The sequence below is a fragment of the Erythrolamprus reginae genome, chromosome 2 (assembly GCF_031021105.1).
Source record: "Erythrolamprus reginae isolate rEryReg1 chromosome 2, rEryReg1.hap1, whole genome shotgun sequence".
NCBI classification, from domain to species: Eukaryota; Metazoa; Chordata; class Lepidosauria; order Squamata; family Dipsadidae; genus Erythrolamprus; species Erythrolamprus reginae.
In genome coordinates, this window is record NC_091951.1 from 149,152,567 (window position 1) to 149,175,741 (window position 23,175).

Genomic DNA, 23,175 nt, shown 5'->3' on the forward strand with positions numbered 1-23,175 from the left:
GGTGGAGGTGTGCTCCACCCTCATGCATGCACACCTCCCCCCCATTGCCCCCTGTACATGCGCACAGGCAGTGAAGGGCTACTTACATTTTTACCACCACACTGCAGGTGTGGCTTATGCATTTTCTTTCAACATCTTTCAGTGCAAATTGGGTGCTCTGGGGTGGAACTCCATTTTCGCTACCCCACTGCGGCGGCGCCCCCCCTCCCCGGTCTGGGCAGCAGCCCACCCCTGCGCACATGCCTTTTTGAAGCCTGGTAGGCAGTGGTGGATTCCTACCAGTTTGGTCCAGAGTGCTGCACTGGTAGGAACGCACTGATGATGTAATTTCTGGCAATTTTTTTCCGGTGTCTCAATGTCAGAAGAAGCCCTCCCACCTGCCAACCTTTATTCTTTGTTCAAAGCACAGCTGAGAAGCTCCTTCTCAGGAGACGCTGGGGGAAAAAAATCACCAAAAATTGCATCAGTGAGTTCCTATCGGTGTGGCACTCTGGAGCACACCAATAGGAACCCACTTCTGCTGGTAGATGAAAAAAATGCCCAAAGCTTCCCAAGTCTGAAAATCAGCTGGCCAGTGGAGCTGAAACATGGAAAAGTCTCACATGCCCTCCCACATGACTTTGCGCGCCACAGGTTCCCCATCCTGAGTATAGGGTTTCCTGCTAGAGCAAGCAGTTGGAGTAGAAGACCTCCAAGGTCCCTTCCAGCTCTATTCTGATTGACTTCATAGGCAACTTTTCTTCTAAAATCACATCATTTGCTAGAAACATTTGGCTACAGTCAGAATAGAACAAACTTGCCATTCTGAATGCCAAAAAAAAAAAAAGTTGCAAATCTGACTCCAGTGGTGGCAATATTTAAAACCTGGAGGATGGGGTGGGAATTGCATCTTGTTGAGTTATGGTTTTCACTTATTTAGCACTAGTAGTTGGATATCCATGCTCAGTGAAGGGCTACCAAATTTTTTACTGCCACACTGTGGGCGTGGCTTATGCAGGACGCCCTGCATTTTCTTTCAACATCTTTCAGTGCAAATTGGGGGCTCTGAGGTGGAGCTCCATTTTCCCTCCCCCACTACGTGCATCTCTCCCCCCCCCCCCCCGTCCAGGCAGTAGCCGTCCTCTGCCCATGCTTCACTATGAAACTATGTGATCAGGCTTGATAAATTGACAGTTAAAGCTTGAAAATTAATAAGTAGTTACAATCGAGCTTGATACATTGAGATGTAAAGGTTGAAAATTTATGTAGAATGTGTAACTCCTTAGCATCAAAGTGTATTAATATAAAGCAACTGCCATTTGGAACAGATTTCTTTTCAGGTGGGGAGGGGGAGTAGAATGTCTAAACTCCCAGAACACAGGCCGGATAAGTCACGTGCTGGCCATGCTCATGGCCAGTTTAGCAAAGGGGCAGCATCAGAGCATATTAATATAAGGCAACTGGCAGTTGGAACACACCTCTTTTCAGGTGGAGAGGGGGAGTAGAACATCTAACTCCTTCACATCAGAGTGTGTTAATGAGAGGTTGGTTCCTTTCAGATATCTTCTGAATTTCTTTTCCATCTTTTTATTCCATTCTCTCCCACACCCTCATTCTTGGGTCAATATATCAACATGGTTGCATTGTGGTAGACAGAGTCTTAATAATATCTTCCAGATTCAGCTCATGAGAGTTTACATCATTAGAATGGGTTCAAAATGCCTGATGGGAAAGATCTGAGAGAAAGAGGGAAAGGGATAAGGACATTGAAGGGCTACCCAAATTTTTACTACCACACTGTGGGTGTGGCTTATGCAGGACGCCCTGCATTTTCTTTCAACATCTTTCAGTGCAAATTGGGTGCTCTGGGGTTGAGCTCCATTTTTGCTACCCCACTGCGTAGCCCACCTGTGGATAAGGAGATGAATGGCTGAAATTCTGTCTCATTGATTGTTAATAACCTTCACTTTTCAACATTGGGAGCTTGGGCAGAAAAGTTCAATTAAAAGCAGGCTTGATTGGCACAGTGTCACCCCAGTTTCAAAGCCATGCAATATGAGTCTTGCCTGAAATGCCTGTCCTAAACTTCGGAAAGCCAAAAAGTATAGGAAAAAGCCAAGCTTAAAATTCTTCCAAAGATTTGTTTGGCTTTCAAGATATGAATCAATGAATCTTTATGGGCACATCAGGTGCACGATCTGCATCTAAAATGGGGGTCTGCTTTGAACCTCAGCTAGGATCTTTGACAGCAAGCACGTCAAGTGCCATGATGAAATGCAGAATGATATGAATATGGTTATTAGCCACCTGCCACCTTGAGATTGCATTCAGTTTCAGGGGGGGGGAGAGAAACACGTATACACAGCTCTGTAAAAAAAAAGGGCATCTTGTTGCCTATCCTTTATCCCCAAAGTTTTAAAAGTGGTTTTTTTTTAATCAACTTCAAGCAGCCGGGACCGGAACAAGGACAGGTTCCAGCTATCAAGTGATCTGATACATTGTGGTGGAGGAGATAAGAAAATAGCTAACTCCCCGCAGTTGCCCTCCTGCCTTCCCTCTGTTCTCTCTTCTTCCTTTCATCTAGTTAGGTTTGTTCTTTATCATAATCGAGGAGGCATACTGTGAAACTGGAACCAAAAGGGGGGGAAATGGGGAGGGATGCCTGTTATCTACTGGAAAGAGAGAAAGGGGTGAAAACAAACTTTTTAAAGTGCATTGGATTTCTGTCCAATTTGAAAAATAAGAATAAAGCAACATACGAGGGTCGCCCAGAACGTAATGCACCACATTTTTTTCTTCAACAATTATTTATTGAACACAATGAAACTTACACACAAGAAAGAATGATGTTTCTTCTACACTCCCTTTTTTTCCACGTAATCTCTGTCCTGTTCTATGGCCTTCCTCCAGCAAGACACAAGGGCGTGTATGCACTGTCGATTCCACTCCTTGTTCTGGTCACAAAGCCATTTCTGCACTGTGTGAATCACCTCTTCGTCATCCTCAAAATGTCTTCCGCGACTAACCGTACTTCTGTCGACTGCAGATTCTCCATAAACTGTCCATAAACATTTGTGAATGTTCCCAACAGTTTCTTTCTCCGCAGTGAGAAATTCGATGACGACACGGTGCTTGTAACATACATCACTTACAGACGCCATTTCGAAACACTGCTGCAGCTATGCTATCTGTCTGAAGAAACGCAAAATTTACACACGCACTCCTGACAATTCAAATAATGTATATCTAAAGTTTCACATTTGTACCATTACTGTAGGCTGAGAAAAAAAAATGTGGTGCATTACTTTCTGGGCGACTCTCATAATCAGACCTAAATGAGTATACCCCTCTTGATGTTTTCCATTAAACAGTTTTTTAATATGTAAAGGTTTGCCATTTTTGTTTTCATCAAGAAAGGTCTCATTAAAACTTTCCGTACAAATGAAACTGCAAGGCTTCTGAAGCCACATTTTGGGATTCTGGATTGGCACAAGTTTGCTCGCTTCTGTTTGTGACAGAAAGAGGTAAAGCTCTCTCTCAAGGTGAGCCAAAGGAATAAGTGTGTCCAGCTGGGCAAACTCAGCCAGGCAATGGAGAAAAATAGAAAATTCACCCTGAATGGAATAATCTTTCACCTGAGAGAATTTGGAAAATAAAGTTTGGCGATCGGATCTTAAATGGCCCCTCCCAGCTCCTAATGTCATCCATCTTTGCCAGTAAAAGAAATTTCTGAAGGGGTCAGTCAGTACAGCTTTTCCTGATCTGCGATATTTCTTGAATTTGATGCACCACTGTGACAGGCCCAAAACCAGTGAAGAGCTGCAAAAATTTTTACTACCATTTTGTTTTTACTGAGGGTGTGGGCGTGGCTTATTTTGTGGGTGTGGCTTGATGATCATGTGATCGGGAGTAGCTTAAAGGTCATGTGACTGGCTTAAAGGTGGCCAACTTGACGTCACTCACGTCAAGGGTTCAGGTTAAGGCTAGGGTGCCTGGCCTCTCTTCGTCTCAAAGAGATACGATTTCCCTATCTATTTTATTATTATTATTATTATTATTATTATTATTATTATTATTATTATTATTATTTTATTGGATTTGTATGCCACCCCTCTCCGTAGACTCGGGGTGGCTAACAACAATGATAAAAACAACATGTAACAATCCAATACTAAAACAACTAAAAACCCTTATTATAAAACCAAACATACACACAAACATACCATGCATAAATTGTAAAGGCCTAGGGGGAAAGAATATCTCAGTTCCCCCATGCCTGACAGCAGAGGTGGGTTTTAAGGAGCGTACGAAAGGCGAGGAGGGTGGGGGCAATTCTAATCTCTGGGGGGAGTTCGTTCCAGAGGGCCGGGGCCGCCACAGAAAAGGCTCTTCCCCTGGGTCCCGCCAAATGACATTGTTTAGTTGACAGGACTTGGAGAAGGACCACTCTGTGGGACCTAACTTGTCACTGGGATTCGTTTACTATTACTGAACATTCAAAATGTACCATTTAATTCTATGTATATATATGCCATATGTGTACATACATATTACACACAGGCACACAAAATTATACATTATGTACTATATAAACTGTATGTGTATGTACACACATGCACAGCTATTATACACATTCAACCTCATTTACTGTAATAGGAAAAACATACCCAGAGCCCAGCAGGGGAAAAAAAAGGGGGGGGGAAAATCAAAATTTGTCTATCGGGTCTGCGTATCCGACCAATTTTTTTTTACTGGCACTGTGTACCTGACGGTATCCGTAGGAGCCCATCACTGCCAAAAACAACTGCCAGCCTTCAAAACATCCCAAGAGAAAGAAGTAAAAAACACAGGGGAGGGAGGAATAAGAAAATCTAAAGTTTTCGCTCCTGTGGAAAAGGGAGGAATCAAAAGGACACTTCATGAATCAGGAAGACTGAGAGATTCTCGTAATTAGAAGCTCAGTCACTTCTGCCCACGGTTCGATTCAAGCACCTCCTGAGCATTGCGAATTAAAAAAGGAGGCTGCCCCTCCGCACTTGATCTTTTCAAAAGCTGTAGGGAAGTGGAAGCAGCTCCTCCTGCCTCCAAAGCTGTCTGAAACTGACAACACTCTGATCCCTTTGCTCTCTGACAAGCAGAAGGTCAGGCTCCTGTCATTTCCCATCTTCTCCAGGGGCAGCCGCTGCACAGGGCACACACACACAGGCTGCTTCTAAAGGGGATAAAAAACAACAACGAGGAAGCCATAGACAGAAAACAGGCGGGTAGGCAGGCAGAGCGGGGGTGGGGGATACACAAGAACATGAGAGGCAAGAGGAATGGAAGGTGACAGATACGGACAAGGTCCTTAATTAAAAATCTACAGCAGGGAGCAAGTCAGTCATACATAGAAGGGAAATAAATTATGCAGGAAGGGGAATGGAACAAAACTAAGGGGAAACAGGCAGGGGCAAGGGAAAGGAGACCACTTAGAAGGAAAAGAGGCAGAGGATAAGATTAGCAACTACAGTGTTCCCTCGATTTTCGCAGGTTCGAACTTCGCGAAAAGTCTATACCACGGTTTTTAAAAAATATTAATTAAAAAATACTTCGTGGGTTTTTCCCCTATACCACGGTTTCTCCCACCCGATGACGTCATATGTCATCGCCAAACTTTCATCTGCCTTTAATAAATGTTTTTTTAAATAAACTTTAATAAATAAACACGGTGAGTAATAATCTAAATGCTTGCTAAGGGAATGGGAAATTGCAATTTAGGGGTTTAAAGTGTTAAAGGAAGGTTTGTGATACTGTCCATAGCCAAAAATAGTGTATTTACTTCCGCATCTCTACTTTGCGGAAATTCAACTTTCGCGGACGGTCTCGGAACGCATCCCCCACGAAAATCGAGGGAACACTGTATTGGCTTTAGTCTAGATGCCCATAGATTGAAGGAGGCCTTCCTGAGCCTGTAAGAATCCTGATTTGGTAAATGGAAAGCTGTCGCTCTTGAGAATCTGTGCATGGGTTAAAGCTGAGGCTTAACAGTGAGTGAAAAGAAACCCAAAAGGCCCTGGAAATAAATTGGGAAGCAATTATTTAAGTAGGACCATGAGGACCTGTATTCTTTCAAACCATTCTGACCCAGATGCCGGACCAAGGAACGCAACGCAAACAGCGTCCAAACAAACTTTATTTTAATATTAGCAAACTACTAATTATCTGTCTTAGCAGTCATTCTAAAGTCAATGAAATGATAAATCAGCCTTTTCAGAGAGATAACTGTTAATTAACCTTCCTAACAGCCTGCAATAGTCCAAGCAAAAAGTATCAAAAGTCCCGACACAATCTTACTGGTGTTGGCAAAATGCCCAGGAGCAATTTGCAGGAAAGTTGACATCTTTCAAATATGAGCTGAACAGGTGTTTTGCAGTCAGATACAAGATGTGGAATGAACAAAGTTGTTTCCTGCAAATTGGTTAGTCCTTTCCTTCACTTAAATAGGCCATGGTAGTGGCCAATTATCCCCAAATCACTTACTCCTGAGTAGTCCTTTCCTCAGGAGTAATTCCTGCCTTTTGGCATCTCTGCATGCATGCACATTGAGTACAGGCTCCTCCTCTTCTTCTTCTGTACTCATTGCAGCCTCTGGATGTTCTGAATAAATGAATCCCTACCTCTGGCACCAAGTCTTCTCCAGCCCCCTCACTGTCAGACTCTGGTGCAAACTGCACAGGCCACTGGCGAATTACTACAACAGCCTTCTCGTTTTCTGAATCAGCTACCAACTGCTCAGGCAACTGGCGGGCTACAACACAAGCACAGACTGGCAACTCCCATAGTCCTTACCATTGGCTAGTAGACTGTGGGTGCTAGAATTTCATCAGCAGCTGGAGCAGGGATGGGTTCCACTTACCCTCCATATGCATCACGTTGGAAATGCGCATCATGTCAGGGAAATGACCATCTGTCTTTGCACATATACAGAGGGTTCTTTGCCAGCTGTTTTCAAGGAGCGGTGCCCAAAGGACCAGTTTGGGGGCATGGCTAGCTCCCGGTTTGGTGAGTAGGGGCAAATTTCTGCCATTGGTTTGGGTGAACTGGTCCGAAATGGCAGCAAGCCACCACTGAGCTGGAGGCTTCTTGCAAATCAGCCTAATTGCAATCAATACAAGGATCCCAGTCCCTGGCTATCAGGAGTCTTTTACTTCTTAACATATAGGTTTTTATTTGCAGTACCAGGAATCAATAAGCTGGTCCAGGATTTCAGCTGGCTAATCTGAGGGGTCTGATCAAAGACTTCCATTGTGAGGTTTTTGATAGATACCTATTCCTGCCTCTTCTTTCTATCTATCTATCTATCTATCTATCTATCTATCTATCTATCTATCTATCTATCTATCTATCTATCTATCTTCCTATCTATCTATCTATCTATCTATCTATCTATCTATCTATCTATCTTCCTATCTATCATCTATCTTCCTATCTATCTATCTATCTATCTATCTATCTATCTATCTATCTATCTATCTATCTATCTTCCTATCTATCTATCTATCTATCTATCTATCTATCTATCTATCTATCTATCTATCTATCTATCTATCTAAAAAACACTCATGCAGAATCATGAAAACTCCAGAACCCTAAAACCTATAAACTTGGCATGTTTCTAGATGCTGGCTAAGAAAGGATTTTTTAAAATGACATCAGATTATTAGAATTTCTTATATTATTATTAACATGCTTGGATGCTAAGGAGATGCTCTATTCCTTCCCCCAACCTGAAAATAACTCTGTTCCAACTTCCACTTGGGTGTGGCCAGTGCATGACTCATCTGGCCTGAAGGCTGGGAGTTTGGAGAGAAGCCTGAGGGAAAGAAGGGGATAAGATAGGAGAGGCCTCTATAGGGAAGGCCTGATGGAGAGAAGGGGATAGGAGAGGCTTCTGTGGGGAAAGGCAGAGGAGAGAAGAAGAGAGGCCAACTATTCATTAATTTTCAAGCTGTGTCGATTTATCAAGCCCAATCACATAGTTTCGTACTGGAGCACAGGTATTCAGCTAATACTAACACAGTGATGGTGAACCTTTTTTTCCTCGGGTGCCAAAAGAGCATGCGGGTGTGCTACCACGCATGTGCAAGTGCCCACACCCATAATTCAATGCCTGACAAGAGCAAAAACAACTCCCCCTCCCAGAGGCCCTCTGGAGGCTGGAAATGGCCTGTTTCCCAACTTCTGGTGGGCCCAGTAGGCTCATATTTCGCCCTCCCCAGGCTCCAAAGACTTCCCTGGAGCTAGGGAAGCATAAAAACGCCCTCCCCCATCCTCCAGAGGCTCTCTGTAAGCCAAAACACCCTCCCAGAGCCTCTGTGTGAGCCAAAAATCAGCTGACCAGTACATACATGGACATTGGAACTAAGCAAGGCAATGGCTTGCGTGCCAGTAGATATGGCTTCACGTGCCACCTGTGGCACCCTTGCCATGGGTTCGCCATCACTGTACTAACATATATGCAATAGTTACAAAAAAGGGACAGAGATTTAGGTATGTTATGGTAGATGCCACTTGAATTTTTTTTATCCCTTCCAAAATGCACCTGTTCCTGAAGTTGCAAGAAACTCTCGCTTTGTAATCCCCAAAGCATTCTCTTATCTCATTACTAACCTTCATTGATTTAGTTGCCATAAATCAGCAGCTATGTTTCCAGACATTTTAGAAAAAAATCACAATAAAACAATCTTGCCAACCTTGGAGTCTGAAAAAAAGCACACACTCAAAATAATCCCAGTCAAAAGAAAACAAGGGAAAGCCCATGTACTGTAGTTCTATAGCTGAGTTGGTTGATATTATTCCCCTCTTTTTAGTGTCTCTTCCCCACTATGTCTCATAGCTGTCAAAACATATGATTAACACAGCATTTCTTCAAAAAGCAGGGCAAAATAGAAAAGAAGGACTCTAACTGTGCATCTGTTTTCAGACTCCAGATATTTCTCTGGCTTTGTGCAAATAATATGCTATTTCCAAGACAGCTACCAATTCCACAAGGTATTCTCAGCTTGCAAGGAAGGAAACCTTCTAAGCATCAAAACACTCTTCTTGCTATATGACAGTTTCTGCTCAATGAGAACCAAATACCTGATATGGCCATGGGAGAGAGATTGAGAAAAGTATGTTAAAAATCTATGGCATGAAAGCCTCGGTTAAGTACCCCTAAATCTTTCTGTTTTGGTGATGCCCGGAACTATGGATCACCAAAAACAAATGCCCATGGTACAGATGAAGAGGTAAACGGGTGGGAATTTTAAATAGACTAAGGAATAAGGGAATTAAAAAACCTCCACCCCCTTCAATCTTTCTTACCAATTTATGTTCACTTGATAACAGATGCAATTCTGATTTTCACAACGCATCTGCCCTATTTATTTATTTATTTATTTATTCGATTTTTATGCCGCCCTTCTCCTTAGACTCAGGGCGGCTTACAACATGTTAGCAATAGCACTTTTTAACAGAGCCAGCTTATTGCCCCCACAATCCAGGTCCTCATTTTACCCACCTCGGAAGGATGGAAGGCTGAGTCAACCTTGAGCCGGTGATGAGATTTGAACCGCTGACCTTCAGATCTACAGTCAGCTTCAGTGGCCTGCAGTACAGCACTCTACCTGCTGCGCCACCCATATGCCTTATTGAAACCTGGCTAAATGAGGAAATTGAGGATAATAGCATGCATATACCAGGATTTCAGATACTTTGAGCAGACAGAATTGCACAAATATCAGGGGGAGAAAGGGAGGGTGCTTTTGCATATTATTTGCACAATAGATATATATATATATCAACAATAGCTGGTCTCAGGACATAACTATAATATAAAAATTCTGTGATGAAAATTTGGAGTCCTTACTTATGTTCATTCTTGTCAAGGTTGAGCCTATTCCTCTTTGTATAGATATGAATAGCCCCCAATCACTGAAACATGATCTCAATAATATAACTTGTTTGGCTAGAGCTCAAGCCTTTAAGCAATAAAAGTTTTGCTTAGAGGTTCAATCTGGATAGGTAGGATAGCAATCTACAAGAGTTCACCCTCTTTGATTTATCAGTTTCCAAAGTCTGGATTCCAAATCATGGAGATTATTATGCAAAAGCTGGGTTCTGTCTCCAAGACATGGTTATTTTTCATAATGGAGATAATTGAGAATAAGAGCGAGGGCAGAGGGCAAATGAGTTAAAACCAAAAAGGAAGAATCATTCTTTTTTGAAAATCACATGCCTGGAACATTTCTCAGAAATCATGTCGTCTCCCATTCTATGTACAACAGGCAAGCTTGACAATGGTTTATGGCACATTTGAAGAAACAAAATATAGAAACAAAAGCTCGGAGGATAAAATCTCTGGTCCCAATGACTGACTTAGATTGGATCTTGCAACATTATTCTAGGACATATATGTTCGCCTTCATTCATGAAACAAAATATAGCTGGTATTCTTTGTCAGAGATATTTCCTTCAAGAGAAGACAGTCTTTTCTGTTGGTATGAATTTGTTTGCTGGATTGGGTGGGGGAGAATCAAAGCCATTTAAAACTAAGTTTCTGTCTCATTGTTTCACTTGATCCATTACTGATCGTACTGAGTTTTTCATATTATTCTTCCTCTTTTTCAGACATTGCCCTGGTTTGATTGCGGTACACTTCTTCCTTCTCCAGGCAAGATATCCAACATACTTTGAAAAATAATTATTTTGCCACGGACCTCAGAGCTTCTAAAATATGCTTTATTGCTGTGATGATTGATAGCAAGGATTTCCTCTATTATTTCCAATTACTCTGAGCTTTCTGAGGCTTTCGTAGACAGCCCAATGTATGTTATTAGAAATAATCCCAACTTCTGAAATAATACTTCCTCCTCTGTTGAATAAAATTTGTTGGCTGGGAATAATCAGACTCCTTTGTTAAACTCTATGTTTTTAAGAAATCATTTGTTTCTTCAAGTCTATAACACAGAGAAAGATTGTGTGTGTGTGTGTAAATATATGTGGCACATTTGGGGAGGAATTCAGAAAATTTTCTGAGGGCTTCCCCCATGTATTCCTTTCTTATTTATTTAATTATATTTACATCCAATTATATTTCCAACGAGTATAAGGCAAAACCATTACCTCTTCCTTCCTTTTCATCTTCATAGCAACCTATGATATAAGTTAGACCAGTGTTTCCCAACCTTTTTTGAGCCGCGGCACATTATTCATATTTTCAAAATCCTGGGGAACACTGAATGGGGGGATGGGGGGGGCGGGGGGGCTAAAGAAAAGTTTGGACAAAAAAAATATCTCTTCCTCCATTTCACTCTATTTCTCCCTCCCTCTTTCTCTCTCTTCCTTCTTTCTCTCTCTCCATCCCTCTTTCTTCCTCTCTTTTTTGCTCTCTTTCTCTCTCCCTCCTTCCCTCCCTCTATGTCTTTCTCTCTCCCTTGCTCTCTCTCTGCCTCTCTTGCTATCTCTCTTTCATTCTCTCTCTTTCTCTCTCTTTCTCTTTCTCTCTTGCTATGTCTCTTTCTTTCTCTCTCTCTCTCTTTCTCTCTCTCTCTTTCTCTGTCTCTCTCTCTGTCTCTCTTGCTATCTCTTTCTCTCTGTCTCTCTCTCTCTCTTTCTCTCTCTCTTTCTCTCTCTTTCTTTCTTTTTCTCTCTCTCTCTTGCTATGTCTCTCTTTCTCTCTCTCTCGGGCAGGGGGTGGGGGCTAAAGAAAAGTTTGGTCAAAAAAAATATCTCTTCCTCCATTTCACTCTATTTCTCCCTCCCTCTTTCCTCCCTCCCTCTTTCCTTTCTATCTCTCCCTCCCTCTTTCCTCCCTCCCTCTTTCCTTTCTATCTCTTTTCTTTCTATCTCTCCCTCCCTCTTTTCTTTCTATCTCTCCCTCCCTCTTTCCATTGTATCTCTCCCTCCCTCTTTCCTCCCTCCCTCTTTCCTTTCTATCTCTCCCTCCATCTTTCCTTTCTATCTCTCTCTCCCTCTTTCCTCCCTCCCTCCCTCTTTCCTTTCTATCTATTTTCTTTCTATCTCTCCCTCCCTCTTTCCATTGTATCTCTCCCTCCCTCTTTCCTCCCTCCCTCTTTCCTTTCTATCTATTTTCTTTCTATCTCTCCCTCCCTCTTTCCATTGTATCTCTCCCTCCCTCTTTCCTCCCTCCCTCTTTCCTTTCTATCTCTCCCTCCCTCTTTCCTTTGTATCTATTTTCTTTCTATCTCTCCCTCCCTCTTTCCTCCCTCCCTCTTTCCTTTCTATCTCTCCCTCCCTCTTTCCTTTCTATCCTTCTGTCCGTCCCTCAGCGGTGGCAAAGAAGAAGGAAGGCAGACTGCAGAGGGCACCGAGGACAAGAGAGCTAGCTCGCTCCCTCGCCCTCTGACTTCCCTCCCTCGCTGCTGAAGGGACGAGCGCGGGGACGAGCGCGTGCGCGGGCCCGTTGCAAGAAGTTTTTGTTTGTTTGTTTTTTCCTTCCCCCGGCTCACAGGAGAGAGAGAAAGAAAGAGCGCAGCCAGGGAAAGCAGCCTCAAGCCGAGTGCGAACTGCAGGATGCGGCAAAGGACTCCTTGTCAACCAAAAAGGGGGTGGGGGTGGTGAAGGCAAAGCCTGGGAGGCGGGGAAGGGAAGAGCGGGAGACCCCCTGACAGAACGGCTGAGGGGAAGGAAAGACGGAAGGAGGGAGAGATTGAGAAGCGAAGCCAGGGAGGGCTGAGAGAAAAGGGGAGCGGCGCGCGCGAGAGAGGGGGGGCATTCCTGAAACGGACGGAGAAAGCCCTCTCTCGCAGTGAAAGCACTCCCAGCCAGGGGGCTGCGAGAGAGGGCATTCTCCGTCCGTTTCGGGAAAGCCCGCCCCGGCACCCGCAGCGCCCTGCCTAGCTGGAGCTTTCCTAGGAGCTCCGCGGCACACCTGGCTGTGTCTCGTGCCGCGGCACACCGGTTGGGAAACGCTGAGTTAGACCATTGTTTCTCAATTTTGGCAACTTTAAGATATGTGGACTTGAACACTGAGAATTCGCCAGTCATCCTAACGTCCTAAAGTTGCCAAAATTGAGAAACAATTAGTTAATCTGTTCGATGGTAACTAGATAAGCTTTCTGGTTGAATTTCTCACCATGCCAAGTCTTCAAAGAACAAAATCTTCTTTAGCTGGGTCCAGAATTAACAAAAGCTTCTCCAGCATCAGAAAAAAATCCTTCTAAAGTAGTTTTTTGTGGGGCTTTTTCATTTTTGTCAATACTATTTTATTACTATAACAACAGTTACAATTATACAATTTTGCTTCACTTGGTTTTTCAAGATAATTCGACATATCACTGTGTCGGTTCACAACTGTTTGTTGATCTATTTATTGCACCTCGTTGATCAATTTTGAGCCATGCTATTAGTCTCTGACATCTGTTTTGCTAAGCCCATTGTATAGTACTGTATATTCAGTCTAAAATAACTCCCATTTTACTGAAATTTGTTCTAACACATTATGTCAACTAGAATAGATGATTTAACATGTAAAGTATGGTATATTCCCATTATCGTGAAAATAGCATAACTGTTGACGCTTGGTGTCAGACGATGGATCCATATTACCATAAGGGAGAGCTGGATTCTTTGGGTCCAGAGGTGGGTTCCTCCCAGTTCAGATCAGATCAGATCACCCAAACTGGTAGCAACCTTCTGATAATGTCATGATGATGTCACAGAACTGGTTCTGTTGGTGCCGGTCCATGGATGTCACCATCTCTTTTTTTGGAATTTTTTTTGGGGAAAAATGGGGGATTTTATTTCTTTTTTTTTTTTTTTTTGTCTTCTGTGCATGGGCAGAAGCCAAATTTCTGGCATTGCACATGCATAGCCATCTTGTTTCCGGCTTTGCTTTTGGGGAGGATTTTTTTTAAAAAAATTCAGCACTGCACATGTGCACAACCATGAGGCATGGCCACACAGGATGGGAGGAAGTGAACCGGCAGTGTATTAAGTTAGAACCCACTCCTCTTTGGTCACATGCTAAGTCAATTCATCTGCTAAAAAAGGTAAATGAATGATTCTTTAACAATTAGGAGAGAAAACTTCAGAGATACTGTGGTTGAATGATAGAATAAAGTAGGATTTATCATGTCCCCAAGACCTCTCAATAGTTCAAGAAAGTAGTAAGTCCAGGGAAATTGAAACTGATGTGCTCTAATTGCAAAGAACAAGGCAAAAGTCTAACCAGAAGCTTTGGCTCCCCCCCCCCCCTGTTTAATTCTAATGTTCTTATTACTTTGCACAAGATAGTAAATTGAGTTTCCTATCAGTTCTCATTCTTATCAGTTCCCATTCAGACATTCAAACCTCAGGTTGTACAGGAAGATATTTTCTTTCTTTTAAATTTACTGTAATGCAGACTGGACAATATTTGGGACTCTCTAATTTCATGTAAGAGAATCCAAGATATTTGTGGCAGACCACTACCATCTTGTGGTTCACCTGGAGCATTGCAAAAGATTTTGTCAATTTCTTTTAAACCACTGCGTCCCCATGTTTTGTGCCATTTTTTTAAATTTATCATTTTCTACACTGAATTCTTGCCTCTATTTTATTCCTTTTTTTAAAAAATGGTTTGTTTTGTTAAGTCGTGCTCTGGGATCATCAACTCTATCAAATAAGGAGGGTTAGATTTGGGTTTTCAGCTACACTCAATGATTTAAACAGCTTTAGATTGTTACGGTGCATTAAGAAATCATCCTTGCACATGTCTTTGGAGACTCTCCATGATCCAGGTCATAGTTGTCCCAAAAGTGCCTTTCCAAAAAGCAACTGGACTTCCTTTAAAATGTTTCACTTCTCATCCAAGAACTGAAGAACTGAAGAAGCTTCTTGGATGACAAGCAAAACATTTTCAAGGTAAAAGAATAACCAAGAAAGCCCAGTTGCCTTGGAAAAGCATCCTTGGACAACATATTTAAAAATGAAAATAATATCCAAAATAAAACAAAAATTAGAAATATAAAAGTTATCTTATACAGAGTTAAACCACCGATCCACCTAGCTCAGTAAAAACAAATGAGAAAATAAAGGTTCTGGATCAAGCCTTTAACCAGGCCTGCTGGTTTCACCCTAGCCAGATCTGGAAGGGAGGGTGAGAACTCTCTGTCACTATCTTTTTCCACCAGCTGCTGTCCCATTGACTTGGTCTAGTACCTTTTGAAAAATCATCTTATCTAGTGGAAATCACCAGATCTGATAGTAGCCAGTTCTATTAGCTACACATTTTGTAAAGATATATTTATGCTTAACAGAAGAAACAATCAGACAAAAGAGGCAGAGGCATCCAATGGCTTAGCAGTTAAAGGAAGAAACTTAGTGTGGGAAGAAATATTCATCTGGTTCGGTTCCAAGCTGGGAGAAAGAAACTGAAAACATGGAGGCTCATTGAAAGAGGGTTTAATGGTGAAGCAGAAGCACATGGGTGGTTCTCGATAGCTGACTATATGGAATTGAGAGTGGGATGTCTTTATACTTTCTCTAGGACTTTGCCCTTGAACTTCCTGTTCCTGTGCAAGGACATGTATTCTATTGGCTGTTGTAGGGGTCATAGCTGACCTTGTAAGTTGTCTGAATCCCAGTTTTGGTTCAAGTTTGCTTGGTGATGCAACATCCCCAGGTGGTTGTGCCATGTGGTGACTGCTGCTAGATGAGTTAATCCTATTTTGTCCTGAAAGGTCATGTCTTAATCCCATCACCCTGGAACTGGAGATCTTTTGTCTTGTAGATAGGCTGGCCCACTCTTTCTTAATGGGCACCAAATATCTGCTGGGGGCAGGGAGCTGCTTTCTATCTTTAAACATGTTTTTTCTTTTATCATCCAGGGAAATATACTGTATTTTTTGGAGTACAGTGATACCTCGTCTTACAAACCCCTCATCATATAAACTTTTCGAGATACAAACCCAGGGTTTAAGATTTTTTTGCCTCTTCTTCCAAACTATTTTCACCTTACAAATCCAAGCCGCCACCACTGGGGTGCCCTGCCTCCAGACTTCTGTTGCCAGCGAAGTGCCCATTTTTGCGCTGCTGGAATTCCCCTAAGGCTCCCCTCCATGGGAAACTCCACCTCTGGACTTCTGAGTTTTTGCGATGCTGCACGGGAATCCCAGCAGCACAAAAACGGGCGCTTCACTGGCAACGGAAGTCCGGAGGTGGGGTTTCCCCAGCGAGGGGAGCTTCAGCAAAATCACAGCATCACAAAAACACGGAAGTCTGGAGGTGGGGTTTCAAGGACTTCCATGTGTTTTGCGATGCTGCAATTTCAGGGGAATCCCAGCAGCGCAAAACCGGCGCTTCGGCTGGCAAAAAGGGTGAGTTTTGGGCTTGCACGCATTGATCGCTTTTCCATTGATTCGTATGAGAAACATTGTTTCGTCTTACAAACTTTTCACTTTACTAACCTCGTCCCGGAACCAATTAAGTTCATAAGATGAGGTATCACTGTATAAGATACACCCTAGGTTTGGGGTATTCATATGGCTAGCATCCTTCAGCACACTTTGGTGCTAACAACCTGGTTAGGGCTGAAAAAACCTTTTTCAGAGGAAGTAGGAATGAAAGCAACCCTGCAAAGACTGTAGAGTAGGAAAAACTGCTTTGGAGGGAATGGGGATTTTAAAAAATTCTGCAAGCCAGAAGAGTGTTAGCACTGCATTAGGGCTCAAAAAACATTTTTCAGAGGCAGTAGGGATGAAAACAAGCCTGCAAAGATTTAGGGCTTGAAAAAGATCCTTCTTTGGTGGGAATAGGAAGCCAGGAAGATTGTTAGCACTTAGCTGGGACTGTGAAAAAAAGCTTTGAAAAAGCTACATTTGGAATATAAGACACAGCATTTTCCTCCCTAAAAGAGGCTGAAAATTTGGGTGCATCTTATATTCCAAAAATACAGTAATATTCTGCCTTTTTAATATTTCTCAAAACATTTCATCCTTCTAGGAGGGGTGGCTCAAATGACCTTGAGACTTGCAAAATTCTGTTAATGTTACATTAAAGTAGCTTTTTAGCTCAGTTAGTTGTGTTTTCTCTCTGGTTTACCTAGATGAGTTGATAATGGGCTTGTTAAAGCTTTGAAAACTGTGAGAAGAGATTTAAAAATCATGAACAGAAAGAAAAGAAAGAAAAAGAAAACCCCGAGTCTACGGAGAGGGGCGGCATACAAATCTAATAAATAATAATAATAATAATAATAATAATAATAATAAAAATAAATTCTAGAGATTAAAGAGATTAAATAATATTGCTAAAAATAAAAAGAAGGAATATAAAGTTGGTGTGTTTTATTTTATTTTAACATAAAATAACTGTAGTTATTTTTCATAACCTTTAACAAATGTTTGCAGATCAGGATTAAAATGCTGAGGTTTCAAGGATTTGTTTAAAGGGAGAGGATGAAATATGGAAAGAAAAGCTTATTTGTTGTGTTTTAAGAGAAGACAATAAGTAAATTTCTAAAATTGTTTAAAAACTCTTGTGATGAAAGGGGATTTCCTCTCTTTATACATTTTGTTTTCTACTCTTTGTAAGCTGCCAGAGTCATTGAGAGTATGTCGGTGCAGCCTGTATACATTTTCTTAAATTAATAAGTAAAAATATTTTTTCTTTACTATATTATTTAGACTATATAAGTGTAAATGCTATTCTAATTTTTCTTTTCTATTTTTATTTCTATTTTTTCTTTTCTGCACCTTTTATTTTTTATCCCTTTATTTTTTAACTTTGTATTAATATTATACAGTATTAGTATTGTTATTGTAATGTTTAATTAAAAATAGTTTAAAAAATGATATCCTGTGATCCTTTCTGCTGTTTCCAGCTGTGCAGTATCCTCATTTATATGTGATTACCAGAAGTGTTACAGTTATAATCTCAGCATATATAAAATAAGAGCAGTATTATAATAGTGCTTTTATTTTTAGTGCCCTCCTCAACCATTTCAAGCATGGAATTTACCTTCTTACAGCAGCTTCCCTTTTTTTTTTCTTATAACGTTTCATGGAGCAATCACTCTAAAATCTTTTTCATGACCTTGTGTTTTGTTCTGTCTGGGTCACTCCGGAAGCCAATACCAACCCAAAAAGAGAATCCAGACATACCGATAAAAGGCAAAGGCAGTTTATAAAATTCAAGAAAAACACAGGTAACAGAAAATGTCCTTACAAACAGGAAAACGCTGTATCTTCAAATATATCCACGAAGACAAAAGTCCATGCAGCAATACAGGATTCTTGCTGCCAAGACGAGGCTGTAGATAGCAGACCTACACCTCCCACGGGTCTTCCAAACCTCTGGGCCACAAGCCAGGAACAGAGACATTGAGAACAAAGCAGGACACCGTAACTCCAATTGATAACACTCCACATGGCTTCAAGGGCTTGCCTGCCTTTTAAACCCTGCTAAGGAGGACCACACCCAAGCCCAGCTGTTCCTAATTCAGTGCTGATAATACTTCTTTAATTGCTCCTTTCTTTGATCTGACCGTCTCTGTCGCATGTCAATGACGGCTTGTGCCTCATCACCTAATGACTCCAAGCTACTGGCTGGGGAGAGGCCTCCCCCCCCCCCCCCGGGGCTCTCATGCTGTTCTCCTTCATCCCATTCCTGACTTTCCTCTCCCCCGTCTGACTGTTCAGCCCCCTCTTCTTCGCTGTCATCCTCCTCCGGGCATGGAGCCAGCAGAGACACAGCCAGTCCCTGAGCAGCCTCAGGCTGAACCACAACATGTTTATATACATTAAATTGCATTTGCCATTTAAACCCTTTTCAGCCAAAGAGAATTTTGGCAAAGGCTCTTTGAAAGTCCAAATGCTCAATATCTTTTGAACTCTTGATACCCTATTGCAGTGATGGCGAATCTATGGCGTGGGTGCCGAAGGTTGCACACGGAGCCCTGTCTGCTGGCATGAGAGCTGTTGCCCTAGCTCAGCTCTAATGTGCATGTGTGTGCCCACCAGCTGATTTTTGGCTTGTACAGAGGCTCTGGAAGGGTGTTTTTGGCTTCCAGATAGCCTCCAGGGGATGGGGACTGGGGAGGGAGAAACATGAGCCTATTGGGCCCACCAGAGACTGGTTCAATCACCATTTTTTAATTTATTTTTTATTTTATTTTATTTATTCTTTGTCCAATATACAATACATATGGAAGAGAATAGACATTAAGTAATATATATAACGATAGAAAGTAAAAAGAGGAGAAGTAGATGGGAGGGAGAGAATATATATGATATAAGAGATAAGGAGAGAATATATATGATATATATATAACATATATAGATAGATAGATAGATAGATAGATAGATAGATAGATAGATAGATAGATAGATAGATAGATTAGATAGATAGATAGATAGATAGATAGATAGATAGATAGATAGATAGATAGATAGATAAGGAGAGAATATATATGGTATATGATATAAGGAAAGACCATAGAGCCTCCGGGGGGGGGGGGTGAAGCTGTTTCTACCCAGGCACTGAATTATGGGTGTGGGCACTCGAGCATGTGCGATAGTGCACATGCACACTCTTTTGGCACCCAAGGAAAAAATGGTTCGCCATTACTTCCCTATTGTATCTATGAATATGTATGCATGTGTGTGTGAGTTTCCCTGTGTGCATGATTTATCATTTTATTTCTCTCTTCAATCCGTCTTCAAAATGTAAAGTTACATTGATTTTTCAGGTTTGGGATCAGATCCAGATCTAAAAGAGAAGTTCTTTCTTTTAAAATCAGAATGTTATATTTTAAGTGCTTGGAAATCCTTTGGGAGCTTTCTAAAGAATTAGGCAACTTGTTGAGTTGTGGTTTCCATTTATTTTGCATTGTAGATGGAAGTGGGAATCTCTTTGGGGAATTGATCTTTTACTATTTAATGAGGGCATTGCTATTTAAATCAGCTTCCTGGAAGGAATGTTCCCAATATTTTTGTTTCTTTGTGTTCACCCCATTCTAATTATAAATTTTAATGTCCTGATTTTGTGAAATATTAGGCTGAAAGGAAGCCATGGGAAGAGAAGGAAGGGTTTTATTTTCTTCCCACAATATGATTTACGGTAGGTATTGCAGGAAGGAAATCAAATATTGAGGTTTAATTCCTCAAATTGGTTCATCAGTTCAACTCGTTAATTCTGCTTTTTGTGGGAAGGTTGTTTTCTTTTCTTTTTCTTTTTTCTTTTGCTTGATTCATGTCCCATTATATCTTATGGCAATGGTTCTTCATGGTTGGAGGCAAGTTTGTTTGCTTAGGGCTACCGTATCTGGACTAAAAATGTGGACCTTCATGAAATGCAGAAAGTTTTGCAGAAAGTGCTACATTTTTGTGGCTCTCTACTGGTTGTGTGCATTTGTGCACCCCAGATAGACATGAAAGAATATCATCTAGATCTTTTGTTATGAAAGATGATGTGTTGTGTTACTGCACAAATCCCAGTGACCAGTTAGGTCCCACAGAGTGGGCCTTCTCCGGGTCCCATCAACTAAACAATGTCGTTTGGCGGGACCCACGGGAAGAGCCTTCTCTGTGGCGGCCCCGGCCCTTTGGAACCAACTCACCCCCAGAGATTAGAATTGCCCCCACCCTCCTTGCCTTTCGTAAGCTTCTTAAAACCCACCTCTGCCGTCAGGTATGATATGTTTGGTTTTATAATAATGGGTTTCTTAGTTGTTTAGTATTGGATTGTTACATGCTGTTTTTTATCACTGTTGTTAGCCGCCCCGAGTCTGCGGAGAGGGGAGGCATACAAACAAACAAACACACACACACACAAATAAATAAATGAATGAATGAATGAATGAATGAATGAATGAATGAATGAATAAATAAATAAATAAATAAATGCTGAGTGAACCTCTGCCCCTTTCCAGATCTAATCTGATGAATAAAAGATCATTTTGATTAGGCATGCCATAACTGGGTGACAAGGAAGAATTTAATTTTTCTCTATTTCTTTGCTGCCATTTAGTGAGTCTTCTGATTTTGCAGACCAGGTATCATATACTTATGTGTGATGGGTCACCCTGAGTTAAGTTGCATTTTCTGCTGGCAAATTTTATTTTATTTATTTATTCATTTAATTCAACTTTTATGCCGCCCAAACCTGAAGGACTCGGGGCGGCTTACAACAAACAATATAAATACAAAACAATAAAAAAAGAAGTCAAATTTAAGATCTAAAAAATTATAAGACCCTAATTAAAAACCCATAAATTGACCAATCATAACAACATGCCTACTAAACATTCATTACGATTTGGCCATGATAGTTGTTAATTCTGGGAACCTCCATTCCAGCTGCCTCCCTTCTGCCCTGGCAAAAATAAAAGCAAAATGCTTAAGCGTTTACTTCCTTCTCAGAGCTCAGAAATAAATAACTTAAGAAATCTTGCCCAGGTCTTGAAACACAAGAAGGACCAGTGCAATCTTGGGAAACTCCCTTACTGAAGTCTAATCTCAGAGGTAAAAATTATTTGAAAAATGTAAATAAAGGTGAGAACAACAGCACAGACATCCTAATAGACCAGGGGTCCCCGACATTTCAGTCTTTGGGGACCATTAAATTCATAATTTAAAACCCTGTGGACCACTAATATGATAAGCCCGATGATCAGCTGGGTGGGTATGGATAGGTGGGCATGTCACTCAATGTCATTCACGTTGAGGGGTGCTTCGCTGGCCTCTATTCATCCCTCCCCTCCCAGACACGCTTCGTCTCCCCGCCTGGGCTCCTTAAAGCCCTACAGGAAGAAGTTGGAGCTAAGCATACCACCATGAGAAAGTGGTTGGCAAAACAGCTGGTTCACTTCAAATTTGATCTGACCAAGAAGGAGGCTCATCAGAAGCACCTCACTGAAGACTATGACTACATAGGCTTTCCAAATGTAGGGAAGACCTGCGTGATTGCAAAGCCAGGTGCCAACGCCTAGAGCAGTGGTTCTCAACCTGGGGGTCGGGACCCCTTTGGGGGTCGAATGACCGTTTCACAGGGGTCACCTAAGACCCTGGGAAAAGACAAATTTCCCATCATGTTAGGAACTAAAGTTTCTATTCTGGCGCCTTGGAACATATTTTTACAATCTGACCAAACAGGCATTTACAGTGGGGGGTGTCCCTCTGACCTTCCTGCCAATCAGCTTAAAGCTCTATTGCGAGAATTGACATTCAGCTTATGGTTGGGGGTCACCACAACATGAAAAATTGTATTAAGAGGTCATGGCATTAGAAAGGTTGAGAACCACTGGCCTAGAGGCTCAGCAGGCTCAGATCATCAGTCAGTTCCGGGCCATGATGCTGTCCCACTAGAATAAGGCCCTCCAGATCTTTGCCACCAGTTCAGGGGCTCTTACCTCCTGCTACCAGTGCACTTGGCGTGCAGCATGGGAAGTCTCGCATATGCGCATGTGCTACACCCGCTCACATGCATGTGTCCCCAGTGTGATTTTGCTTCCGCGCACATGCAGGAAGCAAAAACGTGCTGAAATCTCATGAGAGAAAGAGCATGTGCGTGAGTTTTCAGCAAAATCTCAGGTGCGCGAGTGTCCCCTTGCGAGATTTTGCTTCTGCGCATGCACAGGAAGCAAAAATACCAAAAATTAAAGAAAAAAGATGGTGGCGGCCTAAGGACTGACACTGGAGCGGTCGTGCACAAATTGCTCAGTCTGGCAGCCACTACTGTTGCACAGTTGCCTGCCACGCTGCACCAGTTGTGCTTCCCTCCATCCACCCATCCCTGAGCCAATTGTGCTTCTCTCCAGCCTTCACCAGGAGGCTGAAATGGAACCCAAGCTGGAATTTCTGTCCCCCTCCAACCTGCACAAAAGGGGAAGACTCTCTGCAGCGTTCATTGCATTTATCTATCTATCTATCTATCTATCTATCTATCTATCTATCTATCTATATGCCGCCCTTCTCCGTAGACTTGGGGCGGCTCACAACAACAATAAAACAATTCAAGACAAATCTAATAATTTAAAAACATTTTAAAAAACCATTATTAAAGGAGACATACACACAAACATGCCATACATGAATTGTATAGGCAATGCAATCCCCCCATGCCTGATGGCAGAGGTGGGTTTTAAGGAGTTTACGAAAGGCAAGGAGGGTGGGGGCAGTTCTAATCTCAGGGGGGAGCTGGTTCCAGAGGGTCGGGGCCACCACAGAGAAGGCTCTT